The following is a 16,248-nucleotide window of genomic DNA, read 5'->3' as shown; positions in this document are numbered from 1 at the left end:
GGCCCGAGAGGCGGCGCCGCAGCCAGCAGCCTGCGGGCGGAGAGAGGAAACCTGAGCGCCGAGGAGGAGCCGAGCACCCCCTCGCGGGAACCCCCCGCGCGCCGGCGGTGCCCGCCCTTCTCGCCCTCCCGCTCCTGGGGGCCCGGGCGCCGCCACCCGGACACCTGTGCAGGCGCCGGCGGGCGCGGGGGCTTCCCCCGCCCCCTCCCCGCAGGGCCTCAGCCAGCAGCCTGCGGGCGGAGAGAGGAAACCTGAGCGCCGAGGAGGAGCCGAGCACCCCCTCGCGGGAACCCCCCGCGCGCCGGCGGTGCCCGCCCTTCTCGCCCTCCCGCTCCTGGGGGCCCGGGCGCCGCCACCCGGACACCTGTGCAGGCGCCGGCGGGCGCGGGGGCTTCCCCCGCCCCCTCCCCGCAGGGCCTCAGCGAACGCCCGGGCTGGGGTTCTGAGCGTGCGGCCCCTCGCGGGTGGGTTTCTGGGGGACCCGAAGCCCCAGGCGCCCGTCCCCGCACGGCCTCCCTATGGTACACCGCAGGTACCCCCCGGGCTGCCCTCGAATATCCCACGCTGGGGCAGCTCGGAGGCTGCACACGCGGATCAAGCTCCCCAAACCCAAGGAGGCGGTCTTGGGGTTCCAGACGGTCACCCCGTGCTCCGCATATTTGGCGAAGAAGTTTGAATTTACAGTGAAAAATAAAACTTGAGATTTTCTATGGAGTGCAAAAATTCTGGAGGAAATTTTATGTTTTTTGGAAAAACCTCATCGCAAAGTATTTTCCTACCTGTGTATACGTGAAAGCTTGTGCCTTCGCCGGTCCCTCCGTCCGTGTTGTACAGTTCTTAAGATGTGAAACCTGGAAGGTTGGATATGCAACACACAAAGCAACGCTGAAACAAAGACTAAAACGAAAGAAGAGCAATGACACAGGGCAGAAGAATACCCTACTGAAACTTAGAGGGAGAGTTACATAGTAGACCTATATATACTTAGTGAAAGTGATTTTATCAGGTCCAACAATCCGGCAACCTTGACTGGCACCAGCCCAAATGTCTAACGGCAATGTGGAACATCCATCTTAAGTATGTAGTATAAAAATAAAAGACTGCTTAGCACCAATATTATCCCGTCAGAGAAAATATTTTAAATAAATGTAGTCAAAAAATAAAGAATTTTTAGAAAAAATACTATATATTCAGTACTTACACTGTGCACCCAAGTATTTCTAAGTACTTTACATATATTTCATTTACTCATCACAATAACCCAGTTTTATTTTAGGCTCTATTATTCTCATTTTACACATGAAGAAATGGAGTCTGGTCCGCTTAATTCTAAAGCCCAATGCTCTTAATAGTATAAAAAGATTCACCTGTAACCCTAAAATAATGACTAATATTCCCGAGTTTATTCTCTGCCAATAGGTACTCATATCATTAAAATGATTCTGTAGTATACCTATGTTCATAGCAGCACTATTCCCAGTAGCTGAAGAGCGGACAACCCAAAAGCTCATCTACCAATGAACAGAAAAATTATTGCATATAAATACAATGGAATATTACTCAACCATGAAAAGGAATAAAATACTGCTGCCAGGCAGATGAACCTCTGAAACATTATGCTAAAAGAAGCCAGACACGAAAGGTCACATATTGTATGATTCCATTTATATGAAATATCTGGAATAAGTTAATCCATAGAGACAGAGCACAGATTCCAGAAGGAGGAAATGGAAAGCAACTGCTTAGTGGGTACAAGTTTCTTTTTTAGGCTAATGAAAATGTTTTGGAACTAGGCAGAGGTGATGGTTGACCAGTAAAGTGAATGTATGAACTAGCCAATGAATTGTTTAGTGGTTAATTGTTTTGTGAATTTCACCTCACACAAAATTTTTAATAACATTCGGTAGTTTACAGCTGTTACCTGCTTTATACACTATATTTTCCGAGCCTCATTCGATGACAATGTAATCGAAAATCAGTTTTCATGGCTGCATATTATTCTATTGTGAGAATTACCATAATTTACATCACTAATCTCCTAGTATTGGACGTTTTTTTCTATTGTAAACAGCACTGAGATTAATATCATTGTGTCCATATTTACAGTCTTAATTTTTCCAAGAAATAGAAAACTGGAAGCAAAATTTCTTCATCAAAGAGTAAGTACATTTAAAGATTTTTGATATGTATTTCTAAACTATCTTCCTCAGTTTTCCCTATCACAAACATTGTCTGAGTGTCCACTTCCCTGCTTGCATGCATGTTAATTTGATGTCAAATAACATTTTATTTTCTTTTAAATTTTGTTGCTTTGATTTAAAAATTTATGAATTTTAAATTCCAATAAAGCCCTGTTTTATAGGCGGAAAGACTTAGAGAAGTATATATTCTTTAAAGTGGGCCAGAAGCATGAATAGCTTTAGCATATGCTTTCACCTGGAGTCACTCATTAAGTTTCAAAACATGTATTTATCCAAATGAGTACCATCTTCTTGAAAAACATTTATTAAATGTCTCTTATGTGCTAGACAATACAGAGAAAGGCACTAATTATACGGAAATAGTAAAATAAGGTTTCTGTATGATAGGGGCACAGTTTCATTATACAATAATTATAACTAAATGTGATAAATATGTAATCAGAAATGTGAGGCACAGCCCTTGAAAATAGTGATCCGAGTCTAATTTCAGTGATTGCTTTTGCTGAAAATATTTTTCAAATTGCTTTTTTGGTATTGACTTTAGAATCTACAATGAATATTTCTGCACAGTTTCTATGATAGTGAATGTTCATCTCTGGGAGACACTTTGACTTTTGAAAATAATTAAATGTTATTTGAAGCCCAGTCTGGTGAATGAATCAGGTGTTTTGTTCTTGGTATCATGATTATGTATTATGATTATGGGATTTTGGGCCACAAGTGGTACATGATTACAATGTATCAAGTTATTAAACCAATTGTATTAAGTGGCTACTTGGACAATATTGCTGTATCTGGTAGGGTGGTGACTTTCAAACTTTTGACTCAATTTAGTGGGAAATACATACCATAGTGGGAAATACATTTTACATTACAACACAGTAAACAACACACACATATACAGTTGAAACAAAGATATCACAAAACAGCACCCCCTTATCTGATGCAGTCTGCTCAGATTTTCTATTTTCTATTTTATTCCTTTGTTTAATTGCTGGGGTGACACTAAATTGATTTCATGTGCCACTAATTCATTACTCACATTTTGATAAACACTGCTCCAGGTTTCAAATTGACTATCTTTCCTGGTTACTTTGGCTCAGCTGTTTTTTAAGAAATTCAGGAAAATAATAGAACTTACTGATTTTAAATTATTTGCCTTATTATTGCCACATAAAAGAAATGGGTAGAAACTGCAAAGACTTGGAAATGCTACTATAATTCCAAAGAGTTCCTCCCATTCCAGGTTTTAGCCTGACTCTTTAAATAGCAGCTTCTGTGGTAAATTAAAGAAACATTCTAAACTGAACCTGGAGTACAATTACCAAGCTGAATGTATTTACTGATACCCACAGGTAATTATCATGATCTATGTAATTACCTTGTTCTTAAAACATGAACCATGTGCTCACTTTTGCATTGAAAAAAAAATTAGTGGTTATTTTTGTGTATTTTTAAAGCTCTGAAATTGGGTAAGTTGTAGAAGTTTAATAAGTCTCAATAATATAATAGTAATAATAATGATGATGATGATGATGATGCCTCTTGTATCCAATACATCAATATGTATTATTCTTACATATGATAATGTGAGGAAAACAAGTATGTGAAAAGACCCTGTAAACTGTCAGAATGATACTTTTGGTTATCATTTATTCATTCAATAATATATATTGAACGTCTACAATGTACCAGTAACTCTATAATACACCAGATTTGACTGATTTTTATTCAGAAATGGTCTTTTACCTGGGGAAAGTAATTATAATTCAGTAATTTCAAATTTGGCATGATAAATACTATGAATAAAATACTCTTAATAGTGCAGAGGGGTGTTTGAATTTGACCTGTGGGAAGGTATCCTGAGATGGTGGGTTTTGAAGGACATGTAGAAGTTTTCTGGATGATAAGGGAGACATACTGAAACAGGGAACAGAAAGAAACCCAAAGGCATCAAAGAGATTGGCATATCCATGAAATAATAAGTTTGATGTTAATGAAATCTGTGCTACTTTTAGGAGTGTAGCAGAAAATAAACGAGAAAGGTACAGATGCCATGCCAGTTTAAGAAGTTGATTCTATTTTAAGTCAATGCTTTAGTATGGCATAAAAGGCAATCCCATAGAGAAAAGGAATATCAGAGGCTGTTTGGCAGAGAAATGACAATCGAATTTAGCTTTCTTAAAAATAATTCTCACAACAATGGAGAGAACCAGTTAGAAATATTTTGAAATGAAGTAAAAACATTTGAGGGCTTATACTAGAGTAGAATAATAAGTATGTTAAGCTTTACATAAGTAACCTAGGTAACCTATGTGTATTAAGTGTGCAGAGCTTTACATAGGTTATCTAAGCCTTTATTCTTTCTTTTTTCTTTATATTACTTAATTTTAAACCCTATAAGCAACATGTAGCTTAGTACATACCTATTTATCAATGAGGAATCAAAGGCAGAGAAGGTAACTTGCCCAGTCACATAGCAGTCAGGGGCCTCAGGATTCCAATGCAAATCTATCTGATTTTAGAGCCCAGGTATAACTGGTATAACTATAGCTGGAGGAAGGGTTGGATGTATGAGATTTTTTTTTTTTTTTTGAGAGAAAACAGAACAAAGTAGAAGCAGAATATAGTGACAGAGAGAGAGAGCAGGATTTGGAGTTAAAATACCTGGGTTCAATTCTGTGTAACTGGAGCAAGCTATTTAAAAGCCCATAAGAGAATAATTCAAATGTGCAGATCCTCAGATTCTTTATCTCTCAAATGGAGATAATAAGAGCACCCGAGGCTGTTATTAAAGGCTATTATGAGGATTAGATGAGGTAATAATGTATATAAAGAACTTTGTAGAGTGCTGTGCTCCAGGGCTACATAAAAAGGCAGTTGTAATAATAATAATAAAATATTTATTAATTATTTTAAAAAGTCTTGGTGACTTATTGGTGTCAGCAAAGAGAAAGTTAAAATGGTATCATAGTTTGTAATATAAGATATTAGATGGGAGGTAATGCTGCAGCTGAAAGAGGGAATGGTTTCGAAAGTAAAGACACCAAGCTCAATTTAAGCTTCTGAGCTTCAAACACTGTGGGACATATGGACAAAAATACCCAGTGGACAGTCTAAAACTTGTGAGAGAACTGGAAAGTTAAAAAAATTAGACTAGATCATGTGGGCTTTGTGTGTAGATTGAAAGAGGAATCCAAGAAACAGGACCACAGGGAACAGCATGTAAAGGCCAGCAAGAAAAACAGTGGAAGATACTTGGCAGTCCTGTTAAGGACTCTGCTTAGACTACTTATGTGCTCAGCCCATGTAAAGTGAGCCAGGTAAAAATGGAAAAGGTGTCTGGCAAACATAGTTGGATTACATTAGGTTTTATTCTCTGTATTCTTATCTCCTGTTACCTTAGTGGTGTTCTCCAGCTCTTGATCTTTGGTTCTTGCTCTCTATTATAGCTTCTGATACATCCCCTCCTTGGCTTCTGCATTTTCACAGTGTTGGCTTTGGTTGTTTTTTTTACTTCCTTCTTGGATCACAAGCTACCAACTCACCACTCACTGCTTCCTGCTACTGACCTTGCATTCCATAACACACGAGCTATTAAAAAATAAACAAAATCAGAAAGAAAAAAAAAAGATTTGAAATGAACTAGAAAGAGTGGCTTCAGAGAAGCCAAGGAAGCAAAATATTTCAAGAAATCATCAACTTGTCAGTGCAGCAGAGAAAACAAATAGAACGAACATGGAAAGGAGATAATTGGATTTGGCAGCTAGGAAGCTCCCAGAGTCTTTGAATGAGAGCAACTTGAAGAAAGTAAGAGAGACAAAAGACAATTTTTAAAGAAGAACTGGTGAGATAAATTTTATGTCCTCTAATATTCTCCATGAAGCAGAAAGATCGTCCTCTGATAGATTTTAGCAGGAAATTTAAAAATTTGTAGTCCACTTTCGTGATCCACATATTCTCACAACCAACACCTGGAGTGGTTACTGTTATCTCCATGTTATACATTAGGCAACTGACATAATGAAGTGAATTCATACAGCTAGTACAAAGTACATATAGAACTCAAACCTGGGTCTGTCTCCAAATCTCTGCCCTTTTTTTTTTTTTTTTACTGCATTCAAATTTAGAGCAGCCTCCAAGAGTACTCTGAAGTATTGATGTAGTAATAACAGAGGTAGTGTTACAAATATTACTTGTATATAAGTATGTAATAGTTGTAACAATTATGAATAAAATGAATCAGATGATGGTGCTGCTGACAACAAAGGGATGAATGCTTCTGCTGCTTAAAATTTAACTACAAATAATAGCTTCATATATAATTTTATGCCATAAACACAGTGCCTATGAGTACCTACAAGTAAATGGTGTTACTTAAATGACTTTTCTTACTTTCGATTTAGCCACAAAAGTATCATTTATACACATTCCTTTTGTTATAATCTAAACATATCTTTAAATATTTATAAGCTCTTATTATAATTCAGATTTTTTATTTCTAAAGTTATGAAAGATACTTTGAAAGTTGTAAATATGTAAACTGTAAATACTTCCCTTGAACCTTGAATTGTATTTTATATAACACAAAAAGAATTACACTTTTGCCACTCAACTTTAAATACATTTGGCACCCTGTTTCCCGAATTACGGAAGTCCAAGGAAGCAGTATAACTTTCTATCAAAACTGTAAGTTTTAAAAATGGTAGCTATAAAATCATAGAAAAGTCATGGAGATGGCAGCATGAATATTTGAAAGATAATAAAGTATAATCCAGTTATCTAGCAGGGAAATAAGTCTTTTTAATTATAAAGTTTTTATGTAGAATGGAGGGACTTTAAGCAAGTGACATTCAAAAAAATCATTTGTTGAAAAAAATTTTAAGTACATATATTAAGGAGTACATATTTACCTCATAAAACAGATGATATTCAACCTGAATTATCCTTCTAGTCATGATTCGAATAATAGAATAATTGCCCTTTGGGTATATTGAGTATTATAAGATTATTTCCTCCTATGTTACATGGCTTCATAAAGCTATGCCTTCTTAATTCCTATGTCTACTTTTTATAAATTTTCTGTCTCCTTCCTTGCTCAAATCTCATGGAGGCTCAGATATTCACACACACTCATTCATGCCTGTTGTAACATTAAACGAGCCCACCAAAACCAAAGACATGTAAATAAGGTAAAATCTGCACATGCCCATGTTTATTATCTACAATGCTCCTTGGCAGGTTCCTATTCAATAACCACCAGGTAGTCTGGCCTTGGCTTTTTTTCTTCCTGCTTCTGCCACTTGGACTTGATTGTGAAAGTGTGCCACTCAATTCTCTCTTCGAGGACTGTAGGAAGTATAGCTGGCTGACACCCCCGGCTCACTGCTATATCTCCAGGTCTGTAGCATTCATACTGTGGCCATTTTCTCTCCAGGAAGCTCCCAGCCAATAACTAAACACAGTGGGGTACTATAGCTGTGCCACTGCTGCCTGACACAAGATTTCTCTGTGGGCAATCTTTACTCTGGGAATCCCTGCCTGGCCAAGACTTTCTCAGGGCTGCACTGCAGCCTGGGGCTCTTCCTACTCAATCTTCTCTCCTTCCTTCTCTCCTTTCATAAGTGTCTGACCTGCTTTGTAGCTTGAACTCTCCCCATTTACTTTTGCTCCCCTTTATCCTTCGCAGATGTTTTCCCAATGCATTATTTGCACATCTAATTTTGGTTTGGTGTCTGCTACCTAGAGGATCCAAATGACACAGTTGGTAAGAAACGGTCCTATAAGGCAGGCAGTAAGGTTAGGTTCGTTTATGCTTGGCTGGCAAATAGGATCTCATCTTGAGTGGAATGTGGGGGACAGGTAGTTCTTGGCACAAGGTGGCCTCTCAGTTACTGAAGATTTCACTGGTGATGACCTAGGAATGTATCCTTGTAAAGGGAAAAGCTTTGTTAGCTTAAAGATTTAGGTGCTTGAAAAATATAGGGAGAATAATGCTTATAAGTATAATGGTTGGCTGGTTATTTCAAAGTTCTGTTGATGCCCTACAGAGGGATAATGAGAAACTTAGAAATAATGAAACAGTAAAAATCACAGTGTGAGAGACCGGGAGCCTGTTCAACTTGGAGCACTTTCTTGAAAAATGGGGTTCATACCATTGCAAGGGCACGCCCCCTCCTTCAAGGAATGGGGGAAACTCAAGGTAGAATGGCTCCCTGGAAAAGCTGATGGCCCTTGCTGAAGTGAAAATGCCTGAGTTTTCATGGTAGATGTTAGAGGAAAAGATTTTAAAAATTGCAAGAAGGGGAATGCTGCAATAAATTTATAATGTAAGACCAGAGGGCCCACAAGAAGATAATGCTTCCACAGCAGGGTCCAGGGAACACACCATTCTCCAGGCCCCTGAACTGGTCGGAGGGACACTAGTATCTTTTAAACGTCTAGTGGCAGCTCTCTTTGAAGGTCAAGAGTGAAGCTGTTGCAGATTTGGGTTCATTAATAGCAATGGGGGTGACAGCGCTCCAAAATAATAGAAGCCACATAACAAAGCTTAACTGCCAGAAGTCAGGGGTTTATGATACTATGCTACCAGCAAGATTGGAATAACTGATAAAGGGGCATGAACCACAGGAAGATGTGGAAATGGTTAATGGAATCTGGTGTCCCTAAGGGAATGGAAGGGCAACCAATGAGAGCGCCATTTAGCATCTATAATCAGAAACAGGCAAGAACTAAGAAGCAGAAAGATAAGAGAATGAAAGCAAATTCTTGATTCATTGCTCAATTCCTGGACCTGAGACAATTCTCAGATCCAGAACACAGTGACTGAGAGTTGGCTGTGTCCCAAGGAGGAAGAACCTTATAATACCATGAAAAGTATTAACTGTAATGATTTCCCCAGTCCTGCTCCAATGGGACCTACAACCATTTACTCAGGTGACTATGCACTGAAAAAAAAAAAAAAGAGAATAACCACATATGAGAACATGTGGACGCACTTTCATAGCTGACATTGATACCTGAAAACCTAAAGTGTCATCCTGACCCCATTAGAGTTGGGGCTTTGGGACCCAGTAATATATGACAGTGGGTTCACTGAGTTCATGAACCCAGTTGGTCGTCACTACACTCATCTTGAGTGAAAAATTAGGATGAACATTCACAGAAGTTTGACTTACTTCAGTCCTCATTGGTAGGCTATGAACCATCATATTGAAGAAGGCCAGGAAGAAGGTTCTGAACAACTCTTTCCTTTTTTTTTTTCCCAAGCCAAAATAATGAGTCAGAAATAATACTGCATCTGAAAAATGATGGCAGCAATTAGTACCCCTATGATGGTTAATTTCATGTATCAACTTCACTGGGCCACAGTGCCTAGATTATTTAGTTCAACATTATTCCGGACATTTCCATGAAGGTATTTTTGGGTGAGACTGCCATTTAAATTGGTGGACTTAAGATGACTGACCTCCATAATGTTGGTGGGCTTCATTCAATCAGTTGAAAACCTGACTAGAACAAAAAGCTGATCTCCCCTGAGCCAATTTCATCTGCAACATCTGTTCTGCCTGGTTCGCTAGCAGACTGCATTTGGACTTGAATCGCAACTCTTTCTCTGAGTCTCCAGCCTATTGGTCTTGCCCATCCGATTTTGGACTTACCAGGCCTCCAAAATCACATGAACCAAAAAAAAAATCTCTTAAATTAAAAAGTAATAAATGTATTAAATATTTATTAAATTTTATTTATCAAAAGTAAATCTCTACACACAACACAAACACACTGTTGGTTCTTTTAGTCTGGAGAATCCTCACTAATATAATCACCATTAAAGATTTAAAGAATACATGGGTGGTGGTCCCTATCCTATCTCTATTTAATTTACCAGTCTGACACCTATAGAAACCACATAGATTGGAGAATGACAATAGATTTCTACAAGATCAACCAAATAGTAGCTCCATTGCAATTGCTGTGCCAGACATGATGTTGATAATAAAGCAGGTCAGTAAGGCCTCAGCTATGTTGTATGCAGCTATCGATTTGATGATTGTATTCTTTTCTATACAGAATTAGAAATAGTTCATATTAATATGGAATGGACGAGATTCATTTATGGTTTTGCCCCAGGGCTGCGTTAACTATCCATACTCTTTCATAATACAGTTCAAAGAAGTCTCTATCATCACATTTATCCAATGCATTAGTGAGGTAAAGCTTATCTGGCAGGATAAGCAAGAGTGGTTGGTATGCTGGAGGCCTTGGTAAGGTGCATGAGTTTCAGAAGGTGGGAGATAAAATCTGTGTAGCTTCAGGGACCACCACTTAGGAAAATTTTTAGGAGTTCTTTGAACAGGGGCAGGCCAGGACACATCTTCCAAAGTAAAAGACCAGTTGCTAAATCTTATATATTGCTACAGAAAAGGAAGCACAATACTTGATGGGCTTCTTTGGGTTCTGAAGACAACTCAATCTATACCTAATACTGGAAATATATTCTAGCTTATAGACCAGGTAGCATGGAAGGCTGCCAACTTTGAGCAGAAACTGGAGCAGAAAAGAGCTTTGCAGCAAGTATAGGCTGCAGCTCAAGCAGGCCTGCCACTGGAAGATGAGATGTGAGGAGCTCTGCAGTGAAAGCACGTGGGTGGACATGTGGGAGTGGACATGGAGTGAGGTTTTTGTATGACATGTTAATACCCACTAAGGGGCATCTACCTTGGAAAGGCACTGAAAAAACAATTAGTCGAAGTTACTCAACTAGTCTATGTTAGCCAGCCTTGAACATTGGCCATTCCAGAACTGACACAATGGGTACATGAATGAAATAGCCATGTTGTCAAATATGGTGTCTACGTGTGGGTCCCACAGCACGAATACCTACTTACTAAGGCCAATCTAATTATTACTTCTTCAGAATATCCAACCTTCCAGCAACACAGAACAACGCTGAAATCTGATATGGCACTATTGCTCAAGGAGACCAACAACCACTTGGTATCCTTGAACCTTTCCGTTCTAGAAGGGCCAGCAGTTTGTCCTCACAGTGGTAGATATCTATGCTAGGTCTGGGATAGTCTCTTCTGTCTAAAGAGCCTCAGTTAGGATCACTATCCAGGAGTTTACAAATGCTTGATTAATGGGCATGGAATTCCGCATTGCATTGCACCTGACTGGGAACCCACTTCACAGTGATGGAGGTGCAAGAGTGGGCCCTTGACCATGGAATTCAGTGATCCCTCACCACCCTACAGTAGCCAGCCTGACAGAAAGTTGGAACAGCCTACTAAGGCATAGGTGAAATACCAACTCAGAGGCAATACTCTGCAAGAATAGGATGATATCATTCAGGATACAGCATATGCATTAAATCGAAGACCTCTGTATGGCACCGGGTCTCAAAAAGAAAGAATATATGGGCACAGGAACCTAAAGGGAGAAACAGTTGTAGCCCACTTGCCATCATTCCAAATGACTCACTAGAGGACATTTTGCTCCCTTTCCTTACAACTCTGAGCTGAGAGGGGGTGAGGTTCTCATCCCTCAAAGGAGCATACTCTTACTAGGGGGATAGCAAGGTCTCATTTAACTATAAATTATAGCTGCTGCATGAAACTTTTGGAATTCTTGTTCCCAGTAACCAGCAGGTAAGAAGGAAGTAAGGCTGCATTTCCACAAAGTGATCCATTTGACTGCCTATTTTACTCCCTTGACCAATTATAACCACGAATGGACACATGCAGCCAATATTAGCTTGAGAAAGTATGCCTACCAAGGAATCAGGGCCTTCAGGAATAAAGATTTGGGTCGCACCACCAAGCCACCAGGAATGACAGAGGTGGTAGCGGAGGGTGAGGGGAATTTAGAAAGGACAGCAGAGGAGCAAGACAATGAATACCGACTAGGTAGAGTTGAGACGAGCTGTAGCACCTAGGGATATTGTTTTCCCCACTATCCTCCTTCTTCAAAGTTTCCTCTTAGGAAGAGAGGTTCACAGGAACTGTAGAAGAGCTGCTCCCTGAAAATGTGTGGGGACGTGTATCTGAGAGGCACACAGTGGTGATCAGAGCAGCCATGCTGGTCTGCCACTCAGATCTCCCTTCCAAAGAACTTGCTATGATGAGTGTAGTTGGCTGACCATCCCTAGCTGCTGCATTTTGTGACCTGGCACAGCATTCATACTAAGGCTAGGCTCCTCCCAGGCTGCTCCTAGCTAATGACCAAACACAATGGGGCCCTACTAGAGCTCAGCCATTTCTCTCTAATTCATGACAGCTCCAGCAGGCAATCTTTGCTAGGGCACTTTGTCACCAACCTTGCTGCGCTGCAGTCAGAGGCTCTTTCTGCAAGACCATTTTCTCTCTCCTTTCACAGTGTTCAGCCATCTGTTGTGGCCTGGGAGCTCACCCCACCCTACCTAGTCCTGCTCCCACCCCTTTTTATCCTCCAAAGGCATTTCCTTCAATAAATTTCCTGCCCATCTCATTCTATCTTGGTGTCTTGCTTCTCGGGGGAACTGAACTGGGACGAATGGTTTTTTTCAATGTTGATATTTAGAACTCCCTACAAAATCTGACTTATATTCATCCTGTTTTATTCCTCTGCCATCTTACATAATCCACCTCAGTTTTGTCCCTTTAGTCTTCAGTCCCTGGTACCTTTCCATGCTGTGTTTGTCAATCCGTACTAGAATCTGGCATCCAAGCACACTTTGAAGACCATATCTAATTAGCTTAGTTCTGACAACAGGCTTATCATCGATAAGTAATGGATTACAGTCCTTGGACAATTATTGCTTTTGAAACCAAGCTAACAGGTGCTTCACATTGTCAATGCATAAATTATCTGGTCTAATTTAGTAGATAGTTAAAAAAAAACATTAAACTTCCCTTCACAGATTCTACATTTTCACTTCCCTTCTGAGCCAACTGAGGTAGAGGTTTTCAAGTTAATTCTCCCCATATCTTCCCAAACATATTGCTGGATCTAGATTCCTAGGATTCTCTAGTTAAAGCCTGAATTTTTTATAGAATCATTAGCATTTGAGCTGCCCACTCAAAAGGAGTGTTCCTACAACTGTTTCTGTTTTCAGCTACTTTTACATCCCTTCATTTTGCTGCATTTCAGGTCTCTTGCCAGCTCTTCCATTTCTTTTTTGGTTGTAATATTCCATTACCCCTTCTGCTTTTGCATTCAACTGTCCATTTACGGGCAGCATTTTGCTTTTCTGCATCCAGTAAGAGAAACCCAACCTTTGAAGCTGGACTATTCTAGAATAGTTTTCACATGAGCATAGGTCTTTTTCCTAATATACTTTTCAGCTGGTAAAATTATTTCTGACACAGAAAAGTTCCAAGATAGGGCATGACAAAGAAAATCTCAGTAAAGGAGGTTAGTGCTAATTCCACACATACTATTGAAAGTTTCTCGGGTGCCAATAATTACAGGAACCTCTATAATGCAAATGCACATTCAATGCAACTATAAATATTTCACTTACAGGATGTCCATTCACAGAGTCTGCCCAAGTTTCCACTGAATGGAGTCTAACACAGTACAAGCATATCTAGAACTGTCTCATAATGCCCATCTTAGAGCGTCATATGACTGAAAGAGTCTTAGGAAACCAGCACTACTGTATTCTCCTGCCTTTGGGCAGAATTGTACATAAACAACCCAAATAGGAGACAAACTTCCTCCAGAAAGAGTCAATAACCTCATGCTAGAGTTTAACAGTTAGCACAGACAGGAATTTGTTCTTTGAATATAAAAATCCCTCTGTTATATCTCAAGTCCATTTTACATTAAAAGTCAGATATAGAGGTTAAAAAATTCTTATTATGTCTTTTTTAACACAGTGAGCGAACATATTCTCCAAGTTGCAACTGTTTATTTCTTATAGTATTCCTTTTAATGCAAATGACTATTTTCTATTTGAATTAAAATACAAGTTATTCATTTGTTAAATATTTATTAATCTGAAACCTATATTTGTTAATCTTAAATCCTTTTAGCAATTTTTAAAATCACTTCTACCTTTTGAAAATCACTATGTGTTCACAGCTCCCTTGACAGACTCAATATCTTCAAACTGTGATCATTTTAAATGCCAAATTTGTTACATTTTGCCCAGTGACTAATGTCTCCTGTCTATACTGTCTCTAACATTTATTTAGGCATTTATTAAAACATCTTTAATTTTTGACAAAAGCAAGATGTATTTGGCTCTTCTTGCTTTCTCTTCCCCTAAGTTCTGGTACCACATACTTTCCAAGGAGCCCCAGAATTTTGTGAGGAGAAAACCTCTGGGTGTTAGGGATTCACATATTTCCCCCCATGACTACTGAGAATAGTTTAAGACCTATAGAACAAGTAGAAGTTAGTAAGTGTGTTTTGGCAGGGGAGTAGGAGGGTTGGGCAGAGATCTAATAAGGCAAGACGACAATTAACAAAGAAGTAAAAAATGTATGCTAGTTGATATGAAAGAGGACATAGTGACTATGGAAGCATGTCAAAGCGACATCTTACCTGGGAATTTGTAAGTGTTGGTAAGGAAAGGCTTTCTGAACAAAGTAACTATTGACTCATGTAGTAGACATTACTACTGCTCACCAATATCCAGTTATCCTTTCCTTCCTGAGCATATGAAAGGCTTTGTTTCTGGGATTCCCTTTAAATAATCTAGTCTATGTAGCTACTATAAGCTAATGAGGTGTGAGCAGAAGTGATGTGTGTCACTTCCTGGCTGAGGCATTTGAAAGACCCTCTGTTATTCTTCACTCTGTCTCTCTCTTCCCATGACAAGGTAGCTGACAACATTCTAGATGATAGAACCTCCACCACCTGGGTCCTTGGATATCTATGTGGAGCAGAGCACCTCTTTGTCAGCCTACAACACTCTTGGTGTGAGTAACACACTTTTATCTGTTGAGTCACTGAAATTTTGAGATTACTGGTTGCTGCAATAAAACCTAGTTTATTACGACTAATGCAACCTGATATCTTCCTTACTCCCCTTGGGGAAGCCTGACACTTTTTGGGTTGGTACTAGCAGGGGGAGCAATCAGTTATCAAGACAGCAATTTACAACCCAACCATCAGGAAAGTAAGTTTTTCTGTCTCGTAATCCAAGGTTACTTCTGGGAAATGGTGCTGCCAGGTAAAACAGTAGATTAAAAACACTTGGTCTGTTTATACAAATCTGTGGGAGAATATAACTTTCCTTAGAAAGTTCTGGAGGTAGCTCTACTTTAGTTATAGTTTATTTCATTTGTCTGTGGCTCTTCTATGATATCATTAATATGAGAGATGGGACAGGGTGGGGGTATGAGGCCTGTAACAGAGGCAACCTGGCATGATCCCCATACAACTGAGCCTTAGCAGGACCTCCGGCTGTGCATTGCCAACTTCCCACTCTTAGTTTGTCTCAGTAGTGTGGGTGCAAAAATGTAAACAATTTACAGTCTATTTATCTTATTTGCATCTTTCCTTAATGGCCCAAACACACTCTCGTAAACCTACTAACTTAATATACTGTGTTTCTTTTAATGTAACACACACACTATGCAGAAAAGTTCCAAGTATACCTAACTACATAATTACAGCTTTTAAAATCCTTTGTTGGCCACTGTTATGGGTCATTTTGTTTATTTAATATTTACCTTCTTCCCATTAGAATGTAAACTCCATGAGAGCAAGAACTGTTTGGTGCTCTCTTCCTATCCCCAGAGCTTAGCACAGCTCCTGGCATACAACAGACATGCGATACGTAATTGTGGAGTGAATGACTCATTTTATAAGAATTACTTATAGCTGCAATGAAAAGAACAGATTGAAATTCAGCGAGACTAGAAGCAGAGACTCCAGATGGAGACCACTGCAGTTCCTCAAATGAGAGATGAAGATGATTCCGACCATTGTAATCCCAAGAAAAATGTAGAGAAATGAACAGATCTCAGACATATTTAGAAGTCAGAGTAGAAAAGACTTGGCAATTGATTGGATGTTAGGGGCTGTGCAGGGGTCAATATCAAGATTTCCACTTCGA

The sequence above is a fragment of the Pteropus alecto genome, unplaced genomic scaffold (genome assembly GCF_000325575.1).
Source record: "Pteropus alecto unplaced genomic scaffold, ASM32557v1 scaffold25, whole genome shotgun sequence".
Classification (NCBI taxonomy): Eukaryota; Metazoa; Chordata; class Mammalia; order Chiroptera; family Pteropodidae; genus Pteropus; species Pteropus alecto.
The sequence above is the reverse complement of the archived record's forward strand: the minus strand, read 5'-3'. Positions refer to the sequence as shown.